Genomic DNA, 16,867 nt, shown 5'->3' with positions numbered 1-16,867 from the left:
ATGTGAGGCCAGAGCCACATCACAAGCAGAATCACCCCCACCCCCACCTTTTCTCCCACTAAAGACCACAAAGCCCACCATCCCCGTGCAGCTCACTCCTCGCCACGAAGAGACCTCGCTCCCCAGTCCTCCCCCTCCCATAACCATCACACAAGCCTTCGCTTTCTCCAAAAATCAATTCAGGGGCATCACACACATGCAGCTTGGAGCTTTCCGTGTTGCTCGGCTGCGAATAGGGAAATATGAAAACAAAATCCCAGTAGTCCAAAACGCAGGAGAATGAAAGTTTTTAGTATGTATAAACCCTAATGGAGGGTTTGAACCAGTTCCATGTAACTTACAAGGTCAGTCCTAAGTACATATGTGAACCCTTAGATGTTCAGGAAAAAGGCACAAGTGGGCAAAGCCATGCTTTGAAATAAAGAAGTATTCTTGGGTCACCTGGGTGGCTCAGTCGGTGAAGCCTCTGACTCTTCAATTTGGCTCAGGTCATGATCTTGTGGTCTGTGAGTTTAAGCCCTGAGTTGGGCTCCATGCTGACAGCACAGAGCCCGCTTTTGGGATTCTCAATCTCTCCCTCTCTCTCTGCCCCTCTCCCCCACTTGCACTCTAAATAAATAAATACATACATAAATACATAAACTTAAAAAAAGAGAGATAAAGGGTTATTCTTAATAAAGGTTGACTTGATTCTTCTTAAAAATTTTTTTTTAATGTTTATTTATTTTTGAGAGAGACAGAGACAGAACGCGAGTGGGTTAGGGGCAGAGAGAGTGGGTTAGGGGCAGAGAGAGAGCGAGACACAGAATCGGAAGCAGGCTCCAGGCTCCGAGCTGTCAGCACAGAGCCCGATGTGGGGCTCGAACTCATGAGCTGTGAGATCATGACCTGAGCCGAAGTCGGATGCTCAACCGACTGAGCCACCCAGGCGCCCCAAAAAAGTTGACTCGATTCTTAAATTCAACATGCGGTACTGTGAGGGGCATAATCCAAACATCAATTCTGCTTAGGTCTGCAGTTTCTGCCTGTGACCTATATATAAAACTAAAAGCTGAATTACCTTCATACCCATATCTGTCCTAACTTGAACTTACTTTGCTGGACAGCATGTGAACCCTGCAGGCAACTTGGGGGAACGTGGCTCAGAATGATGGATTTGCTGTAGGTATCCAGCTATCGGGTTACTGTAAATTAGTTCATCACCTGCCATATCTGGACTGGGCTTTTCAATTCTACGTGGTTTTTATTAAGCACATTTAAAAATTTTTGGGGCGCCTGGGTGGCGTAGTTGGTTAAGCGTCCGACTTCAGCCAGGTCACGATCTCACGGTCCGGGAGTTCGAGCCCTGCATCAGGCTCTGGGCTGATGGCTCAGAGCCTGGAGCCTGTTTCTGATTCTGTGTCTCCCTCTCTCTCTGCCCCTCCCCCGTTCATGCTCTGTCTCTCTCTGTCCCAAAAATAAATAAACGTTGAAAAAAAAATTTTTTTTAATTTTTTAAAATAATACATGGCCAATACAAAATTTTGAAAATGTAGGAAAAATGTCTCCCACATGCTTGCCACTTGGAGTGTTCTGGCGAATTTCCTTTTCTTCCTACACAAGTTTTTTTTTTTTTTTCCAACGTTTATTTATTTTTGAGACAGAGAGAGACAGAGCATGAACGGGGGAGGGGCAGAGAGAGAGGGAGACACAGAATCGGAAGCAGGCTCCAGGCTCCGAGCCATCAGCCCAGAGCCCGACGCGGGGCTCGAACTCCCGGACTGCGAGATTGTGACCTGGCTGAAGTTGGACGCTTAACCGACTGCGCCACCCAGGCGCCCCCCTACACAAGTTTTTAAAGGATGCAGTTTTGTTATTCTGACATAGCTGTGATTCTGTGTACTTGTTATGATCACATACCTTTCACTGCCAAGAGAAATTGCTCAAGACAAAGTTAATAGAAGTATGGTTTTTCCAGGGCTTTTACCATGTTTTTAAAAATTATTATAGGGAGAAAGATCTAGGGAATGGCTTTGTAAGTGTTATATATATACACATTCATGTATTCATACACCCACAGTGCTTTGCTTTTTTTAAAAATGTTTATTTTATTTTATTGAGAGAGAGAGAGAGAGTAAATGCATGTGAGCAGGGGAGGGGAAGAGAGAGAGGGGGACAGAGGATCTGAAGTGGGCTCTGTGCTGACAGCAGAGAGCCTGACATGGGGCTCGAACTCACAAACTGCGAGATCATGACCTGAGCCAAAGTCAGAGGCTCTGAACCACCCAGGCGCCCCCCCCACACCCACAGTGTTTTGAATGTGACCAGAGGAAAGATTCTACTCTACATGCTCACTTCCAAAATTCCAGCTTTGCAATGCAAGGCAATGCATATACATTCATTTATCAGGGACACACACAGTGGCAAGGTGGAAAACATTCCTGTTAAAATTTAGAAATTGCAATGTGTCCTAAAATTTAGAAATTGCAAAATCCATATATTGGGGCTCTAACCCCCAAGGTGACTGTATTTGGGGATAGGGTCACTAAGGTTAAATAAAGTCACACGAGCCGAGTCCTAATCCAACATGGGTGGTGTTCTTATCACAAAAGGAAGAGACACCAGGAGTGCGTCACACAGACAAGAGGCCACGAGAGGACACAGCCAGGAGCCACCGCCTGCAGGCCGAGAAGAAAGGTCTCATCTGAAACCACCACCCCTACCCTTGCAATTCCAGCTCCTAGAACAGTGAGAAAATAAATTTCTTCTGCCAAAGCCCCTCAATCTGTGGCAGTGTAAGCCGACCAATACAACAGGCATTCGGGTATTTATCGTACTATCCTTGCCACATTTTGAGGTTTCCAATTTTCCCAGCTGAGAAGTTGGGAACATAATGTACGCTGCCCCCAGGAATAAAAACTTCTCCAAAAGGGAACCTGAATGTTTGTGTCCCCCCAGTTCATGTGTCGAAACCTGATCCCCAAGGTGATGGTATTGGGAGGTGGGGCCTTTGGGACGTGACTTGGTCCTGATTCTGGAGCCCCCATGAATGGGATTAGTGGCCTTATGAACGAGTCCCCAGAGAGCTCCCTTGTCCCTTCGGTCTTGTGAGGACGCAGTGAAAAAACGTCCATCCGTGAACCAGGAAGCAGGCTCTCAGCAGACGGAATCTGCTCGCCCCTTGATGTTGGATATCCTGCCTCCAGAACCGTGATCAACCAATACCTGTTGTTTACGCCCCTAGTCTCTTTCCCTGACTCTATTCCAGCCTCTCCCCAGGCCCCTCACCTATGAAATGTGCTTGACATCTTCGAAGGGGGTATGTATACACCATCACAGCACCACTAATTCTTATTTAATGCCTGTTCCCACACATATAACACAGGAATGGTGTGCTGAAAATATTTAAGATGGGCCCAAGAAAGAGTTGGCTACTGTCTCAACGAGATTCATGTTTTCAGACCCCTTCAGGACTGACAAGGGCAAAAAGAGAAAACCCAGGAGGTGAGTTGTCCAGACCCCTGTAATCCTCAGCTGGTCACACGGACAGCTGCGCCCAGAAAGCCCTGGCCCAGCGTTGACTCTCTCTACCTCAGGAAGCACTAGGCTCAGAGGGCTCACAAGCCACAGGGCTGTTGGCTCATGGATTGTTCTGGAACCAACAACTCTGCACTCCACATCTGGCCAGCTTCCTTTTAACGAGCACTTTGCATTTTGTGTCCCCCACCCACAAACGAGGGGTCTCACCATTTAGAAGTTAATGGGATCAGTGGTGTGTAATTTGGAAATGAAGCACTCCTCCATACGTCTGATTGATCCAGAAGCACAGAACACAGCCCCCCGCCCCCAACACACCGGTAATGACACAAATAAAACCACTTCCTTGTCCCCGCCTCTGACAGGAGCTGCCAGCTTAGAGGGAGTGTGTGGCTTCCCTTCAGGTGGACTGAGGGACAAGATGATAGATGCACTCAACTTGGGCACCTTGAAAACCTGTGAGTCTTATCAGACAACCACCGGGAGCAAATTCCCACCGCGCGTGGGACACACGGCTCCCCCGCCTCCCTCCTCTAATAAAAGCCCTGCTTGGGTTATTTAGCATAAGCTAAGCACCAGCAATTTCTTTGATTATCCATCTGAAGCAATTTTTAAAACCAGATTAAAGCCACTTGTCAGAAGCAGATTTGCCCAAGGGCAGGAAAAATTCTGAGAACCGATCTGTGAGGGCTCTTCAGTAACTGAAGGTTACATAATGTCCTTTTATGCTTCAAGATTGTATCAGCATGTGTGGCACGGCCATCCAGCTCAGAATCCAAAGGCTGGCTCTTGAGCGCTGGGCAGCGTAGACCTCTCAATGGGGGCTTTGCAGCCCGAAGGGGGCGCTGCCGTTGAGTGCAAGTTGCAGGATGAGGCCTGATGCAGTCCCCTTGGTGCAGACTAGAGGCCCCCAGCACAACAAACGGAGAAGCGTGGGCTAAGAGGTGATTTCCTGCAGCAAAATTCGGAGCAGACAACAGAGGTGCAGAAAAGGCCGTCCCCACTATCCTGGCTGGAGACAATCACATCCAGATGGGCTCCTAAATACACAGTTCTGAAGACATACGCTTGAGCCACTCAGGAATGTTCAGAGAAGGAGGCCGTTTGAGAAAAAACAAGCGTGGCCCCTGAACTACCAGGGTTGAAGGGAACCAGCAAAACCATGAAGCATCACTGTCACGATGGAGAGTTGGCCACATACTGAGCATTTATCAAGGCCAGGCCCACGCTAAGCCCTTTTCAGTTATGACTGTGTTTAATGCAACCGGTAGCCCTGCAGAATGGATAGCCCTTACTGCCCACATGTAGAAATATTCCCAGAGAGGTTTAAGACTGGACTCAGGGTCTCGGAGCTCCTGATGCGAAGCAAGATCAAGCCCCGCACCGCCTGGCTCCAGGGCCCTGACACCTCCCGCTTCCCTGTGCTTGCTGGCCTCACCTCTTCTGCACGGGCACCGCTTCTCCCATTCACTCTGGCTGCATTAGTCTGTCTTCCAGTCTGCAGCCAGAGCGATGGCTTAGAAATAAAAGCCTGATCCCATCAGCCTCATGGGAAGACTCTCCGATGGCTTCATTTTGCAATCAGCTGTGGCCCCAGCCTGCCTTTCCTGTCCCATCCCACTCGGAGCTCCCCATCCATGCATCTGCCTGGAGCCCAGAGCCCAGGGCCCTCCTACTCTTCCCCAGCAGGTCTCAGTTCCACTCATCACTTGTCAACAAAGCCTTCCTGGCCTCTGGGATCAGATCTTCTTTCACAGGCCCACCTAGTGATGGCTGTAGTCACAGTTGCCATCAACATGGATTGACGACCATTCCCTCCACTGGAGGATAATGAAGACTGAGTCTTTTCTCTTTTCAATATTGTATCCTCAGTATGTAGGGTATAGCAAACATTGAATATATGAATGTATGAGTAGATGGATGGGTGATTGGATGAATGCTTGGGCGGATGGAACATTGGGTGGATAGATGGTTGGGTAGATGGATGGGTGATTGGTAGATGGACGGTTGGATGGATGGATGGATGGATAAATGAATGATTGGTGGATGGATGGTTGGTGGATGGATGGTTGGTGGATGGATGATTGGGTAGGTGGACGGTTGGGTAAATGGATGGGTGAATGAATGGATGGTTGAGTGGATGGACAGCTGGGTAGGTGGATGGGTGGATGGGCAGGTACAAATAAACCCAAAACAAGGATTCTAAATATACAGAAATGCTCCCAAATCACAGTTGTTTGACTTGAACGTTAGGAATGCTCTTTTCTTCCAGGCAACCCTAGCATTCTAGTAACCTGTTTAGTCCAAACACTTCATTTTACAGATGAGGGAAATGAGGCTCAGAAAAGGCAACACATTTTTGTTTAAATGCTTCTTCCAAAGAAGTGAGGTTAAGGCCCTATGCACACTGGTGGGTCTGATGAACTAGGGGGTGTGCTGCAAGAAATTTGTTACTAATTATAAAGTACAGAAGTCTGTGAACGATTTATTATTTTCATAAATTAGTGTAAATTCCCCACATCACATCATCACTGTTACTCACTGCATTCCAATGTTCTTTCTAGAAAAGAAAAGCAAGGAGTAAAGAGAGATCCTGTGAGTTCGACTGCAGCCCCTGGGAACCACCAATCCTAATACACTATCCCCAGTCGTGGCAGCCGGGGTGGTGATGAGGGGGCCCGGGGCTAGGGACGGTCCTCGGCTATGTGCGTTCCTGCCTCAACCCACCAATTTGGTGTTTTTCTGACACAGCTGAGCTCTCAGAGAAGTATGACACTTCTGCCCTATTCTCCCTTAGCGTAATCTCTCGGGAGGAGGTGAGACTCCTCTGCTTGGTGACTTGGAGAAAGCAGCCCCCATAGGTACCCTTCTCTTCCCCCAGCTGCCTGCCATGTGACAACCTCTCTGGGGCTGGCCCTCCCCAGCCTTTGTGGCCCCCTGCACTTGTACACAGCCTGGCACTGGGTGTGGGGGGTTAGTTCAGGGGGCAGTATTGGGACCAGCCATTCTGACTTGCTTCCCTGATTCCCCTCCTCCATGGTAAGACCCCCTTACTCTCCGGAACAGTGCAGACACTCTCACCGGGCTCTGTGGTAGGAACCCCCCCTCCGCCTCCCTCCATGGAGGGACCCCTCCCTGGGATGCATATGCTCCCTTTTCTATTCTCCTAAAGCCTGTGTGCAGACTCTCGCTCAGTACCTACACGCTGTCCTATTTGTTTGCTCACTTATTTTCCTGCTGGGTATGACCTCCTGGAGGCCAAAGGGAATTCATCTCATTTGTTTTTATATCTCGGTCTAGCACCCATACGTACTCTGCCGAATGAATCGTGGAATGATGGAATGAGTCTATAAATGAGGAATAATTTTGTTCACTGACATAAAAACCTGCTTACTTGAGTTAACTCCCATACTGTGAGATGGATCCCTATTCCAGGGAGTTTGGGATAGGATTTCTGTTCTAAGTGATTTGTGCGGAGGAAAGAATTCTCAGGTTAATAAAGAGAGGGAAATTGTCAAGTCCCAACAACTAAACATGGCTGGAACATGGCTGAGTCAGTTAAGCATCTGACTCCTGATTTTGGCGCAGGTCATGATCTCACATGTTCATGAGTTTGAGCCTTGCATCAGGCTCTGCATTGGCAGCATGGAGCCTGCTTGGGCTTCTCTCTCACTCTCTCTCTCTCTCTCTCTCTCTCTCTCTTTTTCTCTCTCCTTCTCTCTCTGCCCCTTCACTGCTCATGCAAGCACTCTCTCTCTTTCTCAAAATAAGTAAACTTCAAAAAACAAAACAAACAAAAAAACAATTAAACATGGTATTTCATGGAGAAAGCCACCCCCTCAGAAAATTCTTTGCGATTCCAGCAGATTAAGTCCAATCTACACACACGATCTTAACTTGTCCAAACAGTGCTTCCTGCACTGAGGCCTAGGAGCCCACTGACCTTAGCAGCCTTGTCAGACTCAGCTTTGTATTTTTAATCCAGTTTTAACTCTTTCTTACGCTCATTCTGTGATAGAAAAAACAAAGACCACAATGCTTGAGCAGCCCATGCAATAGGGGGAAGGAAAATATTGTTAGGTTCTAAAGAGTTATGGGGGAGAAGGGTGTGTGTGTGAGAGGGTGTTTTCCTTACTATTTCATCTGCACTCTGCCACATGAACTGTTACATGACTTCAAGGTCATGGTCGGTGTCAGTCTGCTTGTGGGAATCCATCATTCGGCATAGCATAGGGAGGAAACTCGGCAACTGAATTCCAAGGAAAATTCAAAAATGATCTTCTAACCAATTTTTTCAGCATCTTTCTCGTAGCGTCCAAAAGACAGCGAAATGACCCAATTTTGTGCTTCCCAGACTGATTGCTGGAAGGGCTGATGGATTGTTGCACACACGAGCTCACCATCGCTGGCACAAACCCATGTCTCTGTGTGTCACTCACATCTATCGTTGTCCTTCCAATGCATCTAGATAAGTCATGATCAGACCCCAATTCATTGAAATGCGTTTCTGACATAATAATTAGTTCTGATTGTTCAGACATTTCCTAATGTTCAAATACCAAAAATAAAACTACTATCCCATTAGAGAGGATATCTTTTTTATTCATAATAGAGAAAGGTCTTTGAGACTTTAATACGCCCAAATCAAGGAATTTGGTGGAATATTTGGTAGGAATATTTTCTTAATTTTAATTTAAATCCTACTAATTATCCACGGGAAAATGCAAGCAACTGTTTTGTTTGTGTGCTTGGATCATGCGGGTATTTTTATTTTTATTTATTTATTTTTTTTGTGGGGGGCAGGAAGGCGGCCAGGGTGTTTATTTTGTTTTGACATCAAGAAACAACAAATAGCGGTAAACATATTTTTGCTAACATTCCTTCTTGATAAGACTTCTAAAGTGTATTAAAATCATTTTCCTGCCTTTGTCAACACAAGAAAAGTACAAAGCATTGGAATCTTCCCTTGATGATTGAAAAATCTTTCAGAGAATTTGGGGCATTCCCTGAACAAAAAGATGTTACCAATGTCACCATGTGAGGCTGAACCCATGTGTACTGAGCTAAAAACTGTGAAGAAGGGTTTTTTTTCTAGAACATGTCCCAGTCACCAGCCTATTTTGTTGAGATTTTCCTCTCTATAATTCCACCGGCCTAAATGTGTGTGGGGTGGGGGGAGTTGATGAGTCAACATCACCAGAGGCCAAGCCAGTTCCATGTTGAAGACATAAAAACCATCCCAGGCTCCTTCCCAACATTAACACAGCTGTGGTGATGATTTGGGAAGATTAACTCCTGTCAAGGTTGGCATTTGAGACCACAAACAGAAAAAAGATTACAAGTGTATGCAAAATAAGCTGCTCTTGAAAAGGAAAGAAAAACAACTCTTGCCCATGGTATCCTCTCTCTTATTATTCTTTTTCTTCTGGAAACATCTCCCTACCACTCCCAAAATAAATGCCAGGTGTTTTGCTGCACTTCCATTTAAAACTAGAGAAAGAAACTTGATACAGTGACTTTTTGGTCTTTTCAGAGAGCTTGGGTTGGAAAGTGTCATATAAAGAATTGTTAACAACAACAGGGGTTTGGACTAATGGGGATTTGGCCACTAGAGGAGACATGGGAGACAGAAGCCTGTGATCCCCAGAGATGGAAAGCAACAGAGTAAGTGCTCCTCTTACCCCAGCTAAGTCCTGAAGGATGTGGCCCAGGGAGTCCATCGGTCTCTTGGGCTTGCTGAGATGGAGCTGGGCATCTGAGTGCCAGAGAAAAGAAACTTGGACAAAGAGAGAACTCTGGGGATATCCAAGTGCTGATTAGCATGTATATGTATATGAACCTGACACTAGGTTCAGACCATCAGGAAGGTTTATGGGGAAGAATCCTTAAAGCTAACACAGGGCTGGGAAAAGCTCCTGTTCCCACCAGCCACAGTGGAAAACCCCATAATTCATGGGACGTCTGTTAAAGCACGAAGAAGTGTCTTGCCTCAGTGGTGGAAAAAAATGAATCCTGGGCTAAATACTGCTCTGATCCCATCTAATGAAGCCCTAAAAGGATTAGGCTGTTCCAAATAACTTAACTGCATCCCAGAGCAAAGTTCAGGAATATTTATAAGAATACAAAAATATCCAGAATCCAAAAGCATAAGGCCCCACAGTATCTGGAATGCAAAGAAGCAGGAAAATATGACCCACAATGAAAATAAAACTCAGTTAATCAAAACCAACCCAGAAATTATGCAGATGATAGAATTAGTACACAAGGACTTAAAAAAATTTTTTTTTAAGTTTATTTATTTATTTTGAGAGAGAGAGAGAGAGAAAATATGAGTCAGGAAGGGGCAGATAGAGGGGGGGAGAGAGAGAGAATCCCAAGCAGACTCCACACTGTCATCACAGAGCCTGAAGCGGGGCTCGAACCCTGGAACCATGAGATCATGACCTGAGCTGAAGTCGGATGATGAACCGAGACACCCAGGTGCCCCCCCTTTAAAAATTTTTTTTCTAAGTTTACTTACACAAGGACTTTTTAAAAAGTATTATAACTGTGTTCCATATGTTCAGGAGGCTAGAGGGAAGATTGAGCATGTTAAGTACAGATGTGGAAGACATAAAAAAGATCCCAATTAGGGGCACCTGACTGGCTCAGTCAGTGGAGTATGTGACTCTTGATCTCGGGGTTGTGAGTTTGAGCCCCATGTTGGATGTAGGGATTACTTAAAACTAAAATCTTAAAAAAAAATCCCAATCAAGTGTGTCAAGAAGAAAACTCTAATATCTAAAATGAAAAACATAGTGGGTGGGATTAGTAACAGATTAGTCCTTACAGAGAAAAAGACTAGTGAACTCGAAGACAGAGCAGTAGAAAGAGTCCAAAATGAAACACGCAGAGAAAAAGACAAGAATTTTTAAAAACTGAGCATCAGTGAGTTCTGAGACAATTGAAGCAGCCAAATATGTATGTAATTAGAGTCCCCAAAGGAGGGAGGGAGATTTTTAAAAACTCTTTGAAGAAATAATGGTTGCAAAACTTACCAAAAATGATGTAAACTATAAACCCATAGATATAAGAATCTAACTCTCAGCACAAGAAACAAGAAGGAACTTACACCAAAGTATATCATAACCAAATTGCTTAAAACCAGTAAAAACATAACAAAATATTAAGAGCAGCCAGAGAAGGAAAGACAGAAGAACAAAAGAAAGGATGGCAGGAGTTTTTGTTGGAAACCACGCACGCTAGAGTGCAGGGGGGCAATCAATTTCAAGTAGTACAAGAGAAAAGAACTGTCGATCAAGAACTCTTTGCCTAGCAAAAACAGCTTCCTAAAACATGGGTGAAAAGAAGGTTTTTTTTCAGACATTTAAAAGCCAAGAGAATTAAGTACCAGCAGACCTATCTTTCAAAAACTGTTGAAGGAAGTCCCACAAACCAAAAGAAAACAATACCAGATGGCCATCGGTACCTACACAAAAGAATAAGTAACAGCAGGAATGGTGACTCTGCAGGCAAATATAAGTTCTTTTTTCCTCATTATTTAAATCTCCTTTAAGAGATAGTTGGCTATGTCAAGCAAAAATAACATATGTCGTGGGATTTGAAACATACATAGAAATAAAATATATGACAACAAAACACAAAGGCCCGAAGGGGAGAAATAAAAATATATTGTTGTAAGACTCTACTAAATGTACATGAAATGGTGTAATAACACTTGAAATGCATCACATCAAAGATGTATAGTATAGATCCTAAAGCAACCACCTACATAACACAAATAGTTATGGCTAATAAGTTAAAAGGGAAATAAAATAGAATCATTAAAATAATGACTTTTTTTCAAAAGAAGCCAAAAAGTAGGGTAAAAGGCACAGAAAAGAGATGGAGAAAACAAATAAGACTGTAGATTTAAACCAACCATATCGATAATCACATTAAATATAAATGTAATAAACACTTCTGTTAAAAGGCAGTAATATTCAGAGTGGATGGCAAAAGAAAGACCCAACTATATGCTGTCTACAGAAAAAGCACTTCAAACTTTGCTTAAAAATACAAATAGATTAAAAGTAAGAGAATGAAAGGCAGGGGGAAACTATACTGTGAAAATGTTAATGAAAAGAAAGCTGCTGTGTCTGTATTATATCAGACAAAACAGATTTTGGAGCAAGGAATATTACCAGGCATAAGGAAGATCATCCTAATGATAAAAGGTTCAATTCATCAATAGGACATAAACATTCTAAAAGTCTATTTAATAACAGGGGCGCCTAGGTAGCTCACTCCATTAAGCGTCTGACTCTTGATTTTGGTTCAGGTCATGATCTCATGGTTTGTGGGATCAAGCCCCATGATGAGCTCTGTGCTGAAAGCATGTGGAGCCTGCTTGGGATTCTCTCTCTCCCTCTCTTTCCACTCTCCCACCACATTCTTTCTCTTTCTCTCAAAATAAATAAATAAACATTTTTTAAGTTTATTTAATAATAGAGCTTCAAAATACACAAAGCAAAACCTGATCAAAAAAAAAAAAAAAAGAAAGAAAGAAAAAGAAAAGAAATGGCCAAATCCCCGGTTATAAAGTGATAGTTCCATACCCTTTTCTCAATAATTGATTGAACAAGGGGCGCCTGGGTGGCTCAGTCAGTTAAGCGTCTTTAGCTCAGGTCATGATCTCACTGCTCGTGGGTTCCAGCCCCGCGTCAGGCTCTGTGCTGACAGCTCGGAGCCTGGAGCCTGGAGCCTGCCTCTGATTCTGTCTCTGTCTCTCTGCCCCTTTCCTGCTTGTGCTCTCTCATTCTCTTTCTCTCAAATATAAAATAAAACATAAAAAAAATTTAAAAAAAATTGATTAAACAAGTAGATAGAAAATCAGCACAGATATAAAAGACCGGAGCAACACTATCAACCAACTTGATCCAATTGCTAAACACTACCCATCAGTGGCAGAATTATATTCTTTTCAAGTACAAATGGTACATTTAGAAGAGAGACTATATTCTACCCATTTTAAAAAGTCTCAATAAATTTAAAAAGATTCAAATTATCCAAAGCATATCATCTGGCTACAGTGGAATTAAATTATAAATTAATAACAGAAAGATATCTGGAAAGTCCCCAACTATTTGGATATTAAATAATACACTTCTAATAGCCCATGAGTCAAGGAAGAAATTAAAAGGAAAATTAGAAAGTATTTGAACCAATACTTGAACCAAATGAAAATTAGAACACACATGGGGAACCTGGGTGGCTCAGCTGGTTAAGCATCTGACTCTTGGTTTCAGCTCAGGTCATGATCTCACGGTCGTGAGATTGAGTCCCACGTCAGGCTCTGCACTCTCAGCATAGAGCCTGCTTGGGATTCTCTCTGCCCCTCTCTTTCTGCCCCTCCTTATGCTCTCTCTCTCTCAAAATAAATAAACTTAATAAAAAACATACATATATGATTAGAGTTAGGGTTAGAGTTAGGGTTAGGGTTATATATATATGGATATATATTGGATACATAAATATATATAAATATATATATATACATATATATATTTATATATATATATATTTTTTAAGGAGCCAGACACCAAAGTATAAATGATGTTTAATCCCCCTTTATATGAAGTTCAAGACCTGGCAGAAGTCAGAATGGTTGTTATTCTTGGGCAGTGTATTGACTGGGAGGGGACAAGAGAGAATGTCCTGGGGTGACGGGAATGATTTAGATCTAGGGGAGGCTTGATTACACGTGAGTGTAAACATTCATCAAGCTCTCACTTCATACTCTTACAGAATGTATTTTATACCAGTAAACACACACATACACACACACACACACACACACACACACACACACAACTATGGAGACAGTAAAATGATCAATGGTTACCAGGGGTTGGTAGGGGTGGGAGGGAGGAATGAAAAGGTACAGCACAGGAAACTTTTTAAGGCAGTAAAACTATTCTGTAAGATATTGCAACGAATACCTGTATGATATTGTGTTATGGATTTGCCAAATCCATAGACTGTACAGAGCAGAGCTTGATATAAACTGTAGATCTTAGTTAATAATGTATCAATATTGGTTCATTAGCTGTAACAAATATACCACACTAATGCAAAATGTTAATAATAAGGTAAACTGTATAGGAGGAAGGGGGGTATATAAGAATTCTCTGTAGGGCTCAATTTTTCTGTAAACCTGAAACTGCTCTAAAATATAATCTATTAATTATTTAAGTATGTAGCATATAAATACCTGTATTAGTATATTGTTTAAATATTTAAGTATATTATGCATAATATATGTATGTGTATGTTGTGTTAATATGTATGTTAACATTTTAAAATATTTAAAAATTATATATGTGTGTCAATATATTATTTAAATATATTACATAAATATTATTGTTTAAATATATTACATAATTATTGTTTAAATAGATTACATAAATATTTATATCAATAAATATATTGTTTGAAGATATTTAAATATTTAAATACATGAAAATATATACACATACACACACAGCCACCACAATCAATAAAGAATGAGGAAAATGTGAAAAGCTTGAGGGAAGCAATAATATTTTAAGAGCAATTGTCTATAGAAGGTGAGTGCATTGGTGATTTTTTTCCCCCTCACTTGTCACTTTTCTCTATTTTCCAAATTGTTGCAATACATGGGAGATGATCTCAGGATGGAAAAATACTCCTCCTCTCCTCTTTTTAAATGCCCTGTTGAAACCAGATGAGCAGAAAGCAGACACACACCTAATTCAGCGCGTGACCTTCTTTCTCAGCCTGTATCTCAAGTCGGGAGCTCACTCCCCGCCCCCACCCCCCTCTCTGTGTTTACTTCCTGCCAGAGATAAATAATGAGTCAGAAGCAGGACTGGGGACTGGTGGGGCGGGGCGGAGGCTGCCCCGGGCTCCGCCTGACACACCCAGCCTTGGCAGGAGCTTGGGAGTAGATCTGGGACTTTGCAGAAGTTTGTTTGCAAGGAGGAGATTACTACTGCCTAGGAAACACGGGGCTCGGTCATGAAGAGCTGGCCCAGCCCCTGCTCATCAAACAGATCTTTTTCATTTTTCTTTTTTCTGGGTCTGCGAATGGACCTTGTTTATAGGGAAATTAAATTGAAGGACAGACCCGGGTTTCCTTCTAATTATGGAGACCACAACACAAATGTTTTCAGACCCCCCGGGAGAGCTCAGCAATAATGGGTCTGAGCCCCGGCTTCCAGAGGCACCAGACCGAGCTGGACTGTGGTCCCCACCACGCCACATTTTGTCTGTGTGGGGACGAGTTTCTTAACCTCTCCGAGCCTCGATTTCCTCGTGGCCTTCCGGTCATCTGCGTGTGTCCATTCTGAGCGGCGGGTGAGGTGTGTGTTTGGGCCCTGGGTCCCCTGCCCTGCATGCAGGTGACTCAGTGGCAAGGCACAAGGGGACATTCTGGCCTGTCATTTCAAGTCCACCCTTTCATGTCTCAAACCATTTTTCTACCCTTCCCTAAGCTGCTGCTACCCAAACACCAAGAATTTTTGTTCTAAGTAAGTCTATATTTGAAAAAGTCAAGGGGTTGAGCTTAATGAATCTGCCACATCTTCTATTTCCCAGACTTAAAGAGGGTCTGGAGTTCTCTATTGAAGAGCCTAGTAAGTCTGGGGGCATCTGTGTGGCTCAGTCAGTTAAGCGTCTGACTTCGGCTCAGGTCACGATCTCACGGTTTGTGAGTTCGAGCCCCGCATCGGGCTCTGTGCTGACAGCTCAGAGCCTGGATCCTGCTTTGGATTCTGTGTCTCCCTGTCTCTCTGCCCCTGTCCAGTTTGCACTCTCTCTCTCAAAAATAAACATTAAAAAGGATATTTTTTTTAAAGAGCCCAGTAAGTCCAGTCTTTCCTAAAGTCTGTTTCCTATAGATCCACAATAATTACAGCGTTCCCTCTGCGTGAAACCATCTTCTTTCCCCACAAATCCCTATTTCTATTTGGTTTCAAAGACCCAGCAGCAAGGGTGCTCCCTGTGGAGGACTCTCTCCCTTCCCTCAGCAGAGCCGGGCCCTCTCTCCCACCCTGGTGCTCCCACAGAGCCTGCCTGTAGCATTTAGTTTTTCTAGAATGCTTTGTTTACATGCCTCTCTCTACAACTGGACCAATACGTCCCGTTGGTCTCTTCCGCCTCTGGCCTCCAGCTCAGAGCTCGGCCTGTGGTGAGCTGCGGACCCACGTTCGCTAAATGGAATACGGAATCTGCTCCCCATCCCCCCCAAAAAGGATGAGGTCTGTTCAGGTGTTTAAGGGGCTGGGTGTACAGCAGGAAGTGGGCTATCCCTGAAGTACCAAAGAGAGCCCTGCTTTTCTCCCAAAGATGGAGGTCTATCCTGGGTGGCCCCGTGAGACGAGGACTGTGACAGCTCACTTTTTGGCCAGCTTCACCCAATACTGGACACTGGGTCTGCGACTGTGGAACTCGGCGAATATACCTGATTGGCCACTTTTTCACTTCTCAGCAAAGGGTGCTCATCGCCCAATTGCTCAAGCCAAAGTTAAAGGAATCTTCCTTGACTGTTCCCTCCCTCCTTCCAGATCCAATCCATCAACAGGTCCTGTCTCTCAGCTCCCGAATACCCAAAATATCAGAGCTGTGTCTGTTTCTCCATTGTCACCGTAATCACCTCAGTCCCGCTGTGCTCAGGATCCTCCCCAGAGGGGTGAACATTGACTCTCGGGAGGGGAAAACATCTTAGATATTACAGTGCAATTACAAGGTCATAGCTGGTCCAATACGGAATCCAAAGACCACAATACATATACAATGTGCCTAATGGAGAGTTCTTGGGGAGGAGAAGGCAATTAGGAACAAACTGTCTAGGAAGTTTCCTGTAGCAGGACAGAGGGAGATAATGAAACCATGATTGTGATCCCTGCCTCCTTCGAGGCACGCTGGATCCTGCCAGGGTCCTGAGTATTTCAGAACTCCCCCGCTCATGCTTCCTTCTCTGACCTCCCGGCCTCCAGTCTGGCCCCCTTGCATTCTCCACACAGCAGTCAGAGAGGTTCTATTAAAACCTAAATCAGGGGCACCTGAGTGGCTCAGTTGGTTAAGCGTCTGAGTCTTGATCTCAGCCCAGGTCATGATCTCACAGTTTGTGGGGTCCAGCCCAGAGTCAGGCTCTGCATTGACAACACAGAGCCTACTTGGGATTCTCTCTCTCTCTCTCTCTCTCTCTCTCTCTTCCCCTTCCCTGCTTCTGCTTTCTCCCTCTAAGTAAATAAATAAATTAATTAAAAAATAAAATTAAATTAAAAATAAATAACTAAAATCCATTAAAAAATAAATAAATAAAAAAAAA

General features: G+C 43.9%; 1 protein-coding gene across 2 annotated transcripts in view; it reads right to left on the bottom strand.

Moving 5' to 3' along the window:
* The window catches only part of TACC2 (transforming acidic coiled-coil containing protein 2), a 201,522-nt gene that overhangs the window by 154,328 nt on the left and 30,327 nt on the right, over positions 1–16,867 (bottom strand). The window lies entirely within an intron of this gene.

This window comes from Prionailurus viverrinus, chromosome D2, assembly GCF_022837055.1.
Source record: "Prionailurus viverrinus isolate Anna chromosome D2, UM_Priviv_1.0, whole genome shotgun sequence".
Classification (NCBI taxonomy): Eukaryota; Metazoa; Chordata; class Mammalia; order Carnivora; family Felidae; genus Prionailurus; species Prionailurus viverrinus.
The sequence above is the reverse complement of the archived record's forward strand: the minus strand, read 5'-3'. Positions and strand labels throughout refer to the sequence as shown.